The sequence below is a fragment of the Amblyomma mixtum genome, chromosome 8 (assembly GCF_055824585.1).
Source record: "Amblyomma mixtum isolate Tamu chromosome 8, ASM5582458v1, whole genome shotgun sequence".
Taxonomy (NCBI): Eukaryota; Metazoa; Arthropoda; class Arachnida; order Ixodida; family Ixodidae; genus Amblyomma; species Amblyomma mixtum.
The window spans coordinates 141490252-141503223 of record NC_143019.1 but is presented as its reverse complement, the minus strand read 5'-3'; the positions used below and the strand labels follow the sequence as shown (position 1 = coordinate 141503223).

The 12972-nt window shown below is 49.5% G+C and overlaps 1 protein-coding gene across 1 annotated transcript in view; it reads right to left on the bottom strand.

Moving 5' to 3' along the window:
* Nucleotides 1-12972, bottom strand: part of LOC149334658 (cytochrome P450 2J4-like) — a 145602-nt gene that overhangs the window by 64842 nt on the left and 67788 nt on the right. The window lies entirely within an intron of this gene.

Genomic DNA, 12972 nt, shown 5'->3' with positions numbered 1-12972 from the left:
TTCACCTATGACGCCTCCTCTGAAAAGGTTGTCAAAACTGCAAGATAGCGAGTTGTTGAGGATCGGCCTCGCCGCGTGTCTTCATATGTTCCCCATCCTCGTCGGTCGAATCCGGTCACCGATGAACTAGTTTTTCCTCTCGTGAGTTGTAGCCTAAAAAATAAATTGACGATTTTGCTACTTTGATATCTTCAATAAAGCCTGACGAAGTTCTCGGTTCCGAATCCTGGTTCCATGATTATATTGGTGACGGTGAGGTTTCCCCGTCTGGCTATGACGTGCACCGGAGTGACAGGGACACTCACGGGGGCGGTGTTTTTGTACTTGCAAGGGCATCCTTCCGTTCGAAGCCGATAGCAGTGTCTCTAGCTTGCAGTGAATCGGTGTGGTGCAGTATTTCGAACGGCAGTGGTGGTATCCTAACAGTAGGGTCCTTCTATCGATCACCTGGTCAAAATTGTGTCGAGTGCTACAACGACCTGCCGCGGTTCCTTTCCACACTGAATAATGGTGTTATCATCGGTGTGAATTTTAACATGCCCAACGTAGAATGGAAGGATAAAAAGCCCGTACTCACCAACAGGTCTGCAATGGCGTTAGCCTTTGCAAAGCTCATCACAGTTAATGATCTAACTCAGCTTTTAAATGAGCCTACTAGACAGCAACACTCCAGCTCTTCCATTTTGGATTTAGTTTTCTCAAAGACAACCTCGCCAGCAGATAAGGTATTAATAATCACTGGTCTATGTGATCACAACAGTGTCGTTGCGCGTTTCATGGTGTCAGTTGCAAGGACCGTGCATAAGCAATCAAGGAAAGTTTATTTTCACAACAAAGGCGACTACGCACCCTTATCACGTGATCTTGTTTCCTTCTTCCGGGATTTTTTAAACAGCAGTCATACATTAGACTTTGAGAACACTTGGGAACGCTTTCAGAACTCTTGTCGACATACACGTACCGTCAAAAGTGGTGTCTTGCAAACACCGAAATGATAAGCCATGGTTGGATCGGGATATCCGCGCACTGGTCAACAAGCGGCACCGCCTTGTCAGCTCGTACTCAAAAAGCCGTCGCTCACGTACGTTTCAAGCAATGAAGATCCTTTCGCGCGATATCAAAGCTAAACTAAAGATTCAAAAAAATTAATTCTTCACTTATTTGGGGGAAAAAATTCAGCGTCACTCTAAGGAGCTACGGAAGTTTTTAAAATCTCTTGAAGGGAACAGGTTGGCGTTGTACCCCTATCGGTTGACGGCGCTGACGTCACTTATGATTATGACAATGCTTGTTGTTTTAATCGCTATTTCCTGTCTGTTTTTAGCGCTCCCACTTGCGCAGAGCTTCCTGAAACCCCTCAAGTTATTTCTATACCTATGTCACCTATAACAAAAATTTGAAGCTACTCAATCGCTTAATGTTCAAACCGCTATTGGTACTGATCGAGTTCCCTCTTACGTTCTGAGAGCATGCGCTTAGGTGGCAGCACATTATTTGGTTGCGTTGTATAACAAGTCGTTAGATTCTGGTTGTCTTCCCAGAGAATGGAAAGTAGCTAACATAGTCCCAATCCATAAAAGTGGCTAGAAAACTGAGGTTTCAAATTACTGACCAATTTCCTTCACAAGCGTAAGCTGCAAGAATCTAGAGCACATTAACTACAGTGCCGTTATAAAACACATGGAAAATAGCAACTCCTACGCGAATGTACAGCATGGTTTCAGGTCTGGGTTCTACACAATTGTTGGAATTCAGTCATGATATTGTAACGAAGACAGGACTGGCACAGCTCACAGTTTAAGCAAAGTACAGCCAAAGCAGAGAACTCACAAGATGGCTGACTCGCTGGCCGAACCACACACACACTTCGTCTTCGTCGACCGATACACGCACACTTCGTCTTCATCGTCGGCGCGCTCCCATGAGCATGCGCCATTACCCCCTCCATCAGAGCGGCGGCCCGACGCCGGGAAGCGTGTTCGCCAAATGCAGCCGGTACAGCCAGCGATGACAGCGCCGCCCACCGGCAGGTAGCAGCCACATTAAGGCTGGTTATAAATATTCATTCAGAACGACGACTTGACATCGCCGCTATGGCGCAGTGGATTAGAGGCGCGTGTTGCGTATGGAAGGTCGGCCGTTCGACTCCGCTCTCTGTACTGTAATTTTATTGTTTTTTTTAATTTCATTTTTTTTCAAATTTTTCTCTTTTAGGTCGCAAATCGTGATGCTTAGTGGCATATAACGCCATTTAAGAGGATTTATTATCCCTTTTAGGTAAGTCGTTGTGACAATTTCCAGTCACCGTGATCAATTCACCGTGGTTTCAAGCCTTGTGGCTGCACAGGCTGCAGTTGGCGAATACGCCGCCGGGAACGAACACGCAGGGCAAAGGTAATGTTCGGTATAGAGGGCGGATGGCAGAGAACACGGAGAGGTGTTAAGCTGGTAAAACGGCGGGTTGCAGCCTGTCATGGTTGGGCTCAACGTCAGCATAGGTGCCGATGTCTGCGTCGTTGTGACCAGCGGTTAGCATAGCATCCAGCATGGTAGTGACACACCGTCCGCAGACCAGCTGGAAAGGTGTAAGACGGGTAGTCTCCTGTTCTGCCGTATTGTAGGTGAAGGTTAAATAAGGAAGAACTTCGTCCCACGTGCGATGCTCAACGTCGACATGCATAGCAAGCATATCTGCAAGGCGTTCAGTTCAGTCAAGCCGTTGGTTTGGGGATGATAGGCTGTTGTCTTTCTGTGACTGGTGTGGGTAAGTTAGAAGAGAGGTCGCATTAAATCCGCCGTAAGGGCGGTTCCACGGTCCGTGATGACGACTAATGGCGCAGCGTGACGCAAAACAATGGATGTCATAAAAAACCGAGCCACTTCTGCAGCACTAGCGCGGGGAAGCGCCTTTGTCTCGGCGTACCGTGTTAAGTAGTCTGTCACCACAACAATCCATTTCTTCCCAGAGGAAGACAATGGGAATGGGCCCAGAAAGTCCATGTCCACTTGTTGGAAAGAGGTTGTAGGCGGTGGGATGGGTAGAGAAGCCCTGCAGATTTAACTCATCATCATCAGCCTGACTACGCCCACTGCAGGGCAAAGGCCTCTCCCATGTCTCTCCAATTAACCCTGTCCTTCGCTAGCCGCGGCCACCACATTCCCGCAAATTTCTTAATCTCATCCCCCACCTAATTTTCTGCCGCCCCCTGCTAGGCTTGCCTTCTCTTGGAATCCACTCCGTTACCCTTAAGGACCAGCGGTTATCTTGCCTTCGCATTACATGCCCTGCCCAAGCCCACTTCTTCCTCTTGGTTTCAGCTAGGATATCATCAACGCAAGTTTGTTCTCTCACCCACTCCGCCCGCTTCCGATTTGTTAACGTTACACCTATCATTTTTCTTTCCATAGATCGCTGCGTTGTCCTTAACTTAAGCTGAACCCGCTTTGTTAGCCTCCACGTTTCTGCCCCATAGGTGAGTACCGGTAAGATACAGCTGTTGTATACTTTTCTCTTGAGGGATATTTTTAAACTGTCATTCATGATCAGAGATAACCCGCCATATGCGCTCCAACCCCATTCTTATTCTTCTAGTTATTTCCCTCTCATGATCTGGATCAGCTGTCACTACCTGCCCCGAATAGACATATTCTCTTACTACTTCCAGCACCTGGCTACCAATTGCGAACTGCAGTTCCCTTGCTAGGCTGTTGAACATTACTTTGGTTTTCTGCATGTTAATTTTTAGCCACACCTTTCTGCCCTACCTGTCTAATTCAGGCGAGATCGTGTCTCCCTGCCTGACATCTTTCTTTATTGGAATTTTATTACTGACTTCATGGAGAACTACGGTAGCTGTGCACTCATATAAATATCTTCCCATATTTTTGCATAGCACTCTTCTACACCCTGATTCCGCAATGCCTGCATGACTGCTGAGGTTTCAACTGAGTCGAATGCTTTCTTGTAATCAATGAACGCTGTATATAGGGGCTGGTTATATTCTGCGCATTTCTCTATCACCTGATTGATTGCATGAATATTGTCCGTTGTCGAGCATCCTTTACGAAAGCCTGCCTGGTCCTTTGGTTCATTGAAGTCTAAGGTTGTCCTTACCCTATTAGCGATTACCTTACCCAGGCAGCACGCCAGCATTGTACCAACAATGGCTCATTGTTGGAATACATTGGCATCAATATTGGGCTGGCATTGGCATAGGAGCACATTACTACATTTTCCAACCTTGGCCCATACTTCATACCAAGATTGTCCCATTGTTCAGCCATTCTGGCACTGCCAGTATGGGCATATCACTGGCCTATCCACTCATACTTCATTGGTCCTGCAAGTATCGGTCCAATGTTCAGCCATGCTGGTGCTACCAATACGTACTGAATATCAGCTATTCCATTGATGTCCCATTGTTGATGGCAATATTAGTCCCATGGATAGCCATTCTGGCCATACCAATATGTACTGAAAACCGGCTACTCCTTTCATATACTCCATTCATATCTCACTGTTGATGCCAAGATTGATATGTTCTGCCATTTGGCACTGTCAATGCAGACTAAGCACAGGCTTTTCCATTCATGACAGTGCATACAACCTGTCACATCAGTGGCTTAAAGATTGGCATGCCACTGCCCTTTTCTATTTATGACTCGCCAGTAAAGCCTATGTTAATTTTTACCTTCAGTGGCCAACATTAATGCAAATGTTCACTCGTAAGCAACCATGCAAATATTCTTAAAATGAGACAACCAAAGTATTCATGAAAACATTTATTTTATGAAAAAGTCAAAATAGAATTAATCGTTAGGGGCCGGGAAGGGTGGTGCCAGGGGCTGTATGGAGGGAGGGCCCTCAGGAAGTGGAAGAGGCCAGGGGATTGGGAGGCACACATGCGGACACAGTGCAGGGGGCTGTCCCCGCACTCGCAGGTGGCGTGCTTGGTTGGAGGGGGGAGAAAACTTCGGCAAGGCGTCTCTTCCTTCCATCACAAGAACCGGGCAGCCAGCTGCAAATAAAACCTTGTGCCTGTGATGCGTCAAATGCAGTTTGTCGCAAATGGCATCTGCACAGGAAAAGTGAACAAAGAAAATAGACATTATTTCCAAGCACACAAAAATCATGTCCATCATTTTAGAAAATTGTAAGAAAATAAATTCCAGGATATGCCCAATGAGAAAGGCTGTACTGAAGGGCTCCTGATTAATTTTGGCCACCTAGAGTTCTTAATTTAAGATGCACCGACATTGCTTAGCACACGTGCTTCTTTGCATTTAGCCTCCAGAGCAATGCAGCTACTATGGATGGTGTTTGATCCCTCACTTGGAATCAGTAGCTGAGCACCTGAGTCAGGAAGGACATCAGGTAAAAAATATAGTAAACAGATATATTATTACGTGCCTCATAATCAAGGCAACATACAAAACGTGGACACAACTAAACAATGAAGTAAAGAATCACTAGAGGGGCCTCAATCCATTGACACTGACTTGTCCTTGCGATTGACCACCTTGCGCCTGCTAAGTGGCATCATAGATGGCCATAAATAGAAGGCAAGTGACTGCAGCTTCTATTACACACCGCAGGTTCGAAGGGCATTTTCAGCTTCAATAAGCTTTCCAAACAATTAAAATAAAACTGTGAAAGCATGTTAAATAAAGGGAACATGAAAAACTATTTACTAAAGCTAGAATTTGTTGCCATCATTAAACACTTGTAAATGAAATCAAAACATAGTTCTCTTTTCTATAAAAGGGAGATAACGCATCTGTCCAACTTCCATTTATGAACTGTGTTGCGCTTCAACTGTCATGCACAACAATGAATTTTAACCTGACTCTAACTCTTTAATGTCGCTTGCAAGGCATGGGCTTTGTCAAGTTGCGACGACAGTCCACCGCTGTGATATATCGCACCTTGCGGAAAAATTTTACACTTTAGTTCAAAAGGTGTACTGTCTTGTGCCCTTATTGCATCAGACTTGTAGAAGAAATAGGGCTAGGGGTGGGACAAAGGGCTGGTCAAGGATAGGCAGAAGAACGAGGAAATGTTTGCCCTCGGGTGTATAAGACACGACCGAATACGCGAGAAAGAGTAGAAAGATTTGGAAGGAAAAGAGAAAATAAGGAGAAAAGGACTAGTGTTGAAGTAAGTGAGTTAGGAAAGCTCAAGGGACAGGTGAGTCCCACTTGGGTGGGCGCGAAAAGGCTTAGGACACGAGGGAGGTGGTCAGGGAACACGAGTAAAAAACAAGTGAACACGGGAAGAAGAGTAGAAAGACTTGGAAGGAAGAGTGGAAATAAATAGAAAAGACTGGTGTTGAAGTAAATGACTTAAGAAAGTTTAAGTGACGTGGTGAGTTCCACGCGGAACGGCAAGGAAAAAAAGGCTTAGGACACGAGGGTGGAAGGAATAGGGCTACTGGTCGGACAAAGGGATAGTGGAAAAGAGAAGAAAGATGAGAAGAAATGCGAGCGCTAGAAAACACAGTGAGCACGCGAAGATTAGGAAGATTTGGAAGGAAAAGAGAAAATAGTGAGGGAAGACTAGATTTAAAGTGAGTGAGATCGGAAAAAGGCGAAATCAGGAGACGCGAACCACGTGGGCGGGCGGCGAAAGGCCTAAGAAAAGTGGCAAAAACTTACTTTTGCGGCCGTCGGTCCAGGCTCCTGAAAAGGCACGAGGATAACCACACCAGGTAGTTGGTATGGTGGAAGGGCCGAGGAACACTTGGTTAGGAGCGGTAATCCAAAACACAGGGCTCCAGCGCACAGGGCACACACGATCACGGTAGGCACAGGATGGCGGAGGGCCGCAAGGGCCAGCGGCACACGCCGCGGCCTCGATGCGCGCACGAACTCGACGGAGCGAGCGCCGCGCGCGACCGACCGCGTTGACTGCTAGGGCGAGACTGGCAGCGAAAACGAGGCAGCAAGGAACAGAGAAGCGAGCGACGCAGGTCCGCTCCCTTCGAAGGCTCCGGGGAGACTGGAAAATCGCACGCGCAGTCCGTGCGGCGCCAAACGCGACCGCATCGCGATAGGTCATCGGTCGTATGACGTTTACGAAGAAGAGCTAATCAGAAGGCCGAAAATTTTGTTTATTTTTTTCTGCTTTGTTGCTCTGCCCTCTCCCCCTGATTCACGCCGAAGGAACAGTCTTTTCGGAATACACCGAGGACCCGTCGAAACTGACCAAAGGGGGACCGTCAAAGTGACGGCTAGTTTTTACAGTGCAACTGTAAGAAAAGCGCATAACACTAGGACGTCTGATAAGCTCCGTTTACATAAACGCGAGAGCAGCGCATCATGTCAACTTTCTCGTGCATCCCACTCATGTAAACAGGGAAAATGCGCCAGGAAAGTGCATTAATCCCATAGGCAGGGCGCAGATCGGCAAGTGCAAGTCCTGTGCTGGGGTGAATAGAAACAGGTGCTCGTAGGGCGCCTAGATGTGCGTGCGCTTCTCTCCGCTCTCCCCTCCCACACATCGAGACACGCTAGTTTCGGGGCCCCCTCTTCCGCCCTGGGCGCCTACACAATACCCTCTCGGAAGGAAAACAAAGCAGACCACACTCAAGTTGTGACCGGCTGCCCCCCCCCCTACTTCCGCGTGGCGTATTCTTACATGCGAGCATGGCGTCTCCCCTCCGCGAGGAAATTTCGGGAAAAGAAAATCACCAACTAGCCCCGCCACTGGGAATTACGATGCGCTACTGCGGTATTTATGTAAACGCGGAGCTCTTCTTAGAGAGCCTTCGTTCTCGCCCAACTAATTCTTCTTCAAGCTACAGGAGGGATAATGCCCGATTAATCTCCATATTTCAGAAAAAGCTTTCCAACATAGCTTCGCAACTTGGTAACGGGGATCAAGACTTTTCATTTTTGTTTATCTAACCCACCCTTTCTTCCGCTCCTAGACTGCTCTCAATGTCGTAGGCAGCGTCGCGCTGCCTACGACACGAGGTCGAGCTGCCTATTGCAGGAAGCGATTGTAGAACTGGTGAGATACTGCCAGCTTCGAAATATGGCTGAGCCAACGCAGGGAAAACGTGCGAGAAACTGGTCCAATACTGCCATCTTCTAGAAATGGCTTAGCCAAGGCAGGGAAAACGCCCGAGAAGTTGGTCCAATACTGCCAACTTATGAAAATGGCTGAGCCCAGAGAGGGAAAACGCCCGAGAGACTGGTCCAATACTGCCAACTTCTAAAAATGGCTGAGCCAAGGCGGGGAAAACGCCCGAGAAGTTGGTCCAATACTCCCAACTTTTGAAAATGGCTGAGCCAAGGCGGGGAGAACATTGGCAACGCGGGGCCTTCATAGGACCGTTGTTCGCCAACTCAATTCCTACATTGGACCACTGTCATGTGCTGCTTGGGTAGTAGATACCTTGTAGGCAATAGACAGTAAGGTGATCGGTCTATAATTCTTGAAGTCCTTGCCGCCCTGTTTCTTATGAATTAAGATAATGTTAGCGTTTTTCCAAGCTCTAGGTACGCTCGAGGTCACAAGGCATTGCGTATACAGGGTGGCTAGTTTTTCTTGCACAATCTCCTCCGTCCTTCAACAAATCTGCTTCCACTTGATCTTTACCAGCTGCTTTCCCCCTCTGCATTGCTCCCAAGGCTTTCGTTACTTCCTCCTTCGTTACTGGCGGAATTTCCCATTGCTGTGTTCCACTGCGTCCCTCTGTAACATTCTGATTGCAATCGCTACTTTGTGTAAACCTCTTAGGCTATTTTAACTATCTTATCCATATTGCTAATGACATTGCCCTTTTTGTCTCTTATTGCACGCCTCTGGTTTTTACCTATGCCTAGTTTCCTCGTCACTGCTTTCAGGCTACCTCCGCTCTTTAGAGCATGCTCGCTTTCCTCCATGTTAAATTTGCTTATGTCGGCTACCTTGCGCTTATTTATTAACTTCGACAGCTCTACTAGCTCTATTCTATCTATGGAGTTAGACGTCCTCATGCTTTGCCGTTTGCAGGTTTAACTGGCGGTCTCTTTCGTCCCTAGCAGTCACGGCAGGCCCTCACATATTGCTGGACTGATAGAGCAGCTTTGGCCAGTAATACTTCGCACGAATGCGGGCAAATATCTGGGTAACACCCAAATGGCCAGCCGATGGCTCGTTGTGGCAGGCGTGCAAAATTTCTGGACGGAGTTCGGACGGCACAACCAGAAGAAAGGTTTGGTTTGGTTTATGGGGTTTAACGTCCCAAATCGACTAAGGCTATGAGAGACGAAGTAGTGGAGGGCTCTGGAAATTTCGACTACCTGGGGTTCTTTAACGTGCGCTGACATCGCACAGTACACGGGCCTCTAGAATTTCTCCTCCAAAGAAATTGAACCGCCGCGGCCGGGATCGAAACCAGAAGAAAGGTTTCCGTGTGATGTGCGAAGTTCCTCTTGTAAAGGACGTCATCTTGGAGGCTGTAGGAACCCGAACCTCGAACGAAAAGCCGCGGAACAGCGACGTTAAGGCCCTCCAGATGCTCGATGAGCGGACGCAACTCTGATTCAGCCCGTTGACGCCGGGCCATATCCGACGACGTGACAAGAGCAAAAAACGGGAAGTCGTCCTCCGTGTCGGCCGGAGCAACGAAGGCAGTTGCACGAGAGAAACAATCGGCATCATTGTGCTTACGGCCGGACTAGTACACTACGGTGATGTCGTATTCCTGGAGCCGAAGGCAAGCCCTCCCGAAGGGTCTTCGATCTTGGCTAGCCAGCATAACGAATAATGGTCACTAACAGCTCGAAACGGCCGACCATAGAGATATGGTCGGATTTTGCTAATCGGCCACTCTACCGCAAGGCATTCCTTCTGTGTGGTAAGGTACTTTGCCTCTGCTTTCGAGAGGGATGGGCTGGCGTACGCTTTGACTTTCTCGTTGCCGTTCTGCCACTGAACGAGAATAGCGCCGAGGCCAACATTTCTGTCGTCAGTATGAATTTCAGTGGCAGCTCGTTCAACAAAATGGGCGAGTATTGGGACAATCTGTAGGCGGCCGCATAGCTCGTTGAAGGCAGCTTCCTGATCGTCGTGCCACAAAGAAGAGACATAGCCTCTAGTAAGCATTGTGAGGGGCTCGGCAATTGTGGAAAAGTTTTCAACGAAACGTCTGTAGTAGGCAGAGAGGACCAGAAACCTACGAACGGACTCTTTGTCGGTTGGGCGCGGGAACTGTGCTACAGCGGCAGTCTTCTCTGGGTCAGGACGGACTCGGTCAGCGCTTATCACGTGACTAAGAAAACTGAGCTCTTCGAAACCGAAGTGGCACTTTTGTGGCTTTATCGTCTACTGTGCCGAACGGAGTGCCTGTAGCACCATTCGCAGCCGGTTGAGGTGTTCCTCAAAGCTAGGAACAAAAATGACATTATCAAGGTACACTAGGCATGAATGCCATTTCATCCCAGAAAAAACGGTGTCCATCAAGCGTTGCAAGGTTGCTTGCGCAAAACAGAACCCAAAGGGTAGCATTTTGAATTCATAAAGGCTGTCGGGTGTCACGAACGCTGTCTTCTCCCTGTCCCTTTAGTCCACTTTGATCTGCCAGTAACCAGTCTTAAGGTCGAGTGAAGAAAAATATTTAGCATCGCGCAGTCGATCCAAGGTGTCATGGATACGTGGAAGGGGGTAGACGCCATGTTTCGTGACACGATTCAACTTTCGATAATCGCCGCACAATAGCAGTGTGTTACCTTTTTTCTTCGCCAATACCACAGGCGAAGCCCAGGGGCTCGTGGACGGCTGGACTACGTCGTCTGCAAGCATTTCTTGCACTTGGGATCGTATAGCCTACCGTTCCATCGGCGACACTCTGTACGGGTGTTGGGATATGGGGTTTGTCTCCTCATTGACGGTGAGGCGGTGTTTGGCTACCGGGGTGCGCCCTACCTTTGATATCATGGCGAAGCACTCTCGTGAAGGAGCTCTAACAAGCGCTGCCTCAGACCCACCGACAAGCCGGGATTAATGTCCACGGTAGACAGAACGGCTGCTGCATCGCCTCCGTCCGGCGACGGTAACTCCAGAGCAGAGATTTCAGCGGGCTCAACGAAGTCGGTAATGTATGCGACGGCCGTTCCTTTCGCCATGGGCTGGAACTCGGTTCCGAAGTTGGTGAGCAAGAGTGTCGCAGAGCGATCCCGTAAGCGAACAAGCCCTCTTGCAGCGCAGATTCCTTTCTCGAGTAGAAGGCTGACGTGTCTCTCTGCCATAACTTCTCGATCACCGGGCGAGTCACTTTGCACGGGGACCATCATGCTGCACTGCGGTGGCACCGTCACGTCATCAGCAGCAATACGCAGGGCGGGCATCCTGGAGTCGTCTGGGTCGGCTCTTTCAATTGTTTGCGTCGGCGAAAATGTCACGCGTTGCTCTTTTAAATTTGTAACGGCGCCGCTAGCTTCAAAAAATTCATGCCGAGAATGACATCACGCGAACACTGAGGTAGGACAAAAAGTCACAAACGTAAAGAAATCCGTCGATTGTAACTCTCCCCGTACACCGGCCAACTGGGGTGATTAGGCGCCCACCAGGTATGCGAATCTGAGGCCTAGTCCACGCGGTTTTAACTTTTCTGAGTTTCTTTACAAGCTCATTGCTCATAACCGAATAGTCCGCTCCCGTATCAACCAATGTCGTAACTGGTAAAGCGTCGATATCGACCGATAAGGCCGAAGCAGCGCGCTTTGTGATCGCCACATGTCCTCGTTTGATAGCCGTCGTCTGGTCGTGAACGCGATGGAGGATGTTCGGCTGTTCGCTCGTCAGCGGCCTTACCTCCGTAGGCCGCTGGGTCAAGTTTCCCCGGCGAGGACTCGGTGAGCGGCTAAAACGGCTTCTTGAAGGACAGGGACTCGGCGAACGATAGCGGTTAGAGGTCGGTGGGCGGTAGCCAAGGAGAGAGAAATCAGTGTTATCCCTCACGTTGACAGGCGCTCCTCAATTTCGCGGGGGCGGTCGCCATTGAGTCGACAGGGGACTCTCAGATGAAATCCACGAATTCAAGCCCGGCAATAAGGGCACCGCCGCAAGATATGGCCAGCCTCACCGCAGTGACAACAAAGGCGCCGCTGGTCAGGTGCCCGCCACACGTCCGTCTTCCGCAGCCTCGCTTCGGCCAACACAGGGACAGGCGGCAGCCGCGGCTGGAAAGCAGATGGGCTTCCGCTCCAAGGTGTGAGGTCGCATCCCGCCGCGGCTGGAGGCAGCAGCGAAGAGCAACGACCATGACCAACAGCTATGGGCCGTCCAGCAGGTCCTCGGGGCGCTCGAAAGGCAGGGACCCAGCGAGCCGGCAACGGTGAGCGGAGACCCGCGCCGAGTAACGGCAGCCTCGTAGACGACGTAGGCCCTCGTCGGGGCGCGCGAGCGCCCAACTCCAGGCACAAATAAAGTTTACTCCAATCCAATCCAATCCGGAGTACCGACGCGTACGTCTGGTGCGGGGGCGTCGGTGTAAGGGCAGCAGGGGCAACAGGTTCAGGGACCGCCTGTTGCACTTCCTCTCGGATAATTTGTTCTAAAAGCGGACACTGCGGCTGCCAGTGGGGAGAGAGGTGCATTTCGTGCAGCTCTTCTTTGACGATAGACTGAACCAGCTCCCGCAGTGTGTCAGCGGAGTCGCTGGAGGCTGGCGCAAAGTCGGCATTAGATACAGTGTTCACGTCGCGATTGTAATAGCAGGCGCGTTGTTGCAGTGTCTTTTCGACGGTAGTGGCCTCCGATAGAAATTCCAAAGTAGTGTTAAGTGCGTTTCGCACAAGCCCAGCGAACAGTTCTTTTATGCCGCGCATCAGGTGGCGCACTTTCTTGTCCTCGGCCATGTTTGGATCCGCCCTTCTGAACAATCGTGTCATGTCCTCATCATACATTGCGACGATCTCATTAGGTCGCTGGTTCCTCGACTGCAGCGCCGACTCAGCTCGTTCTCGATGGTCGGTGTTGACGTA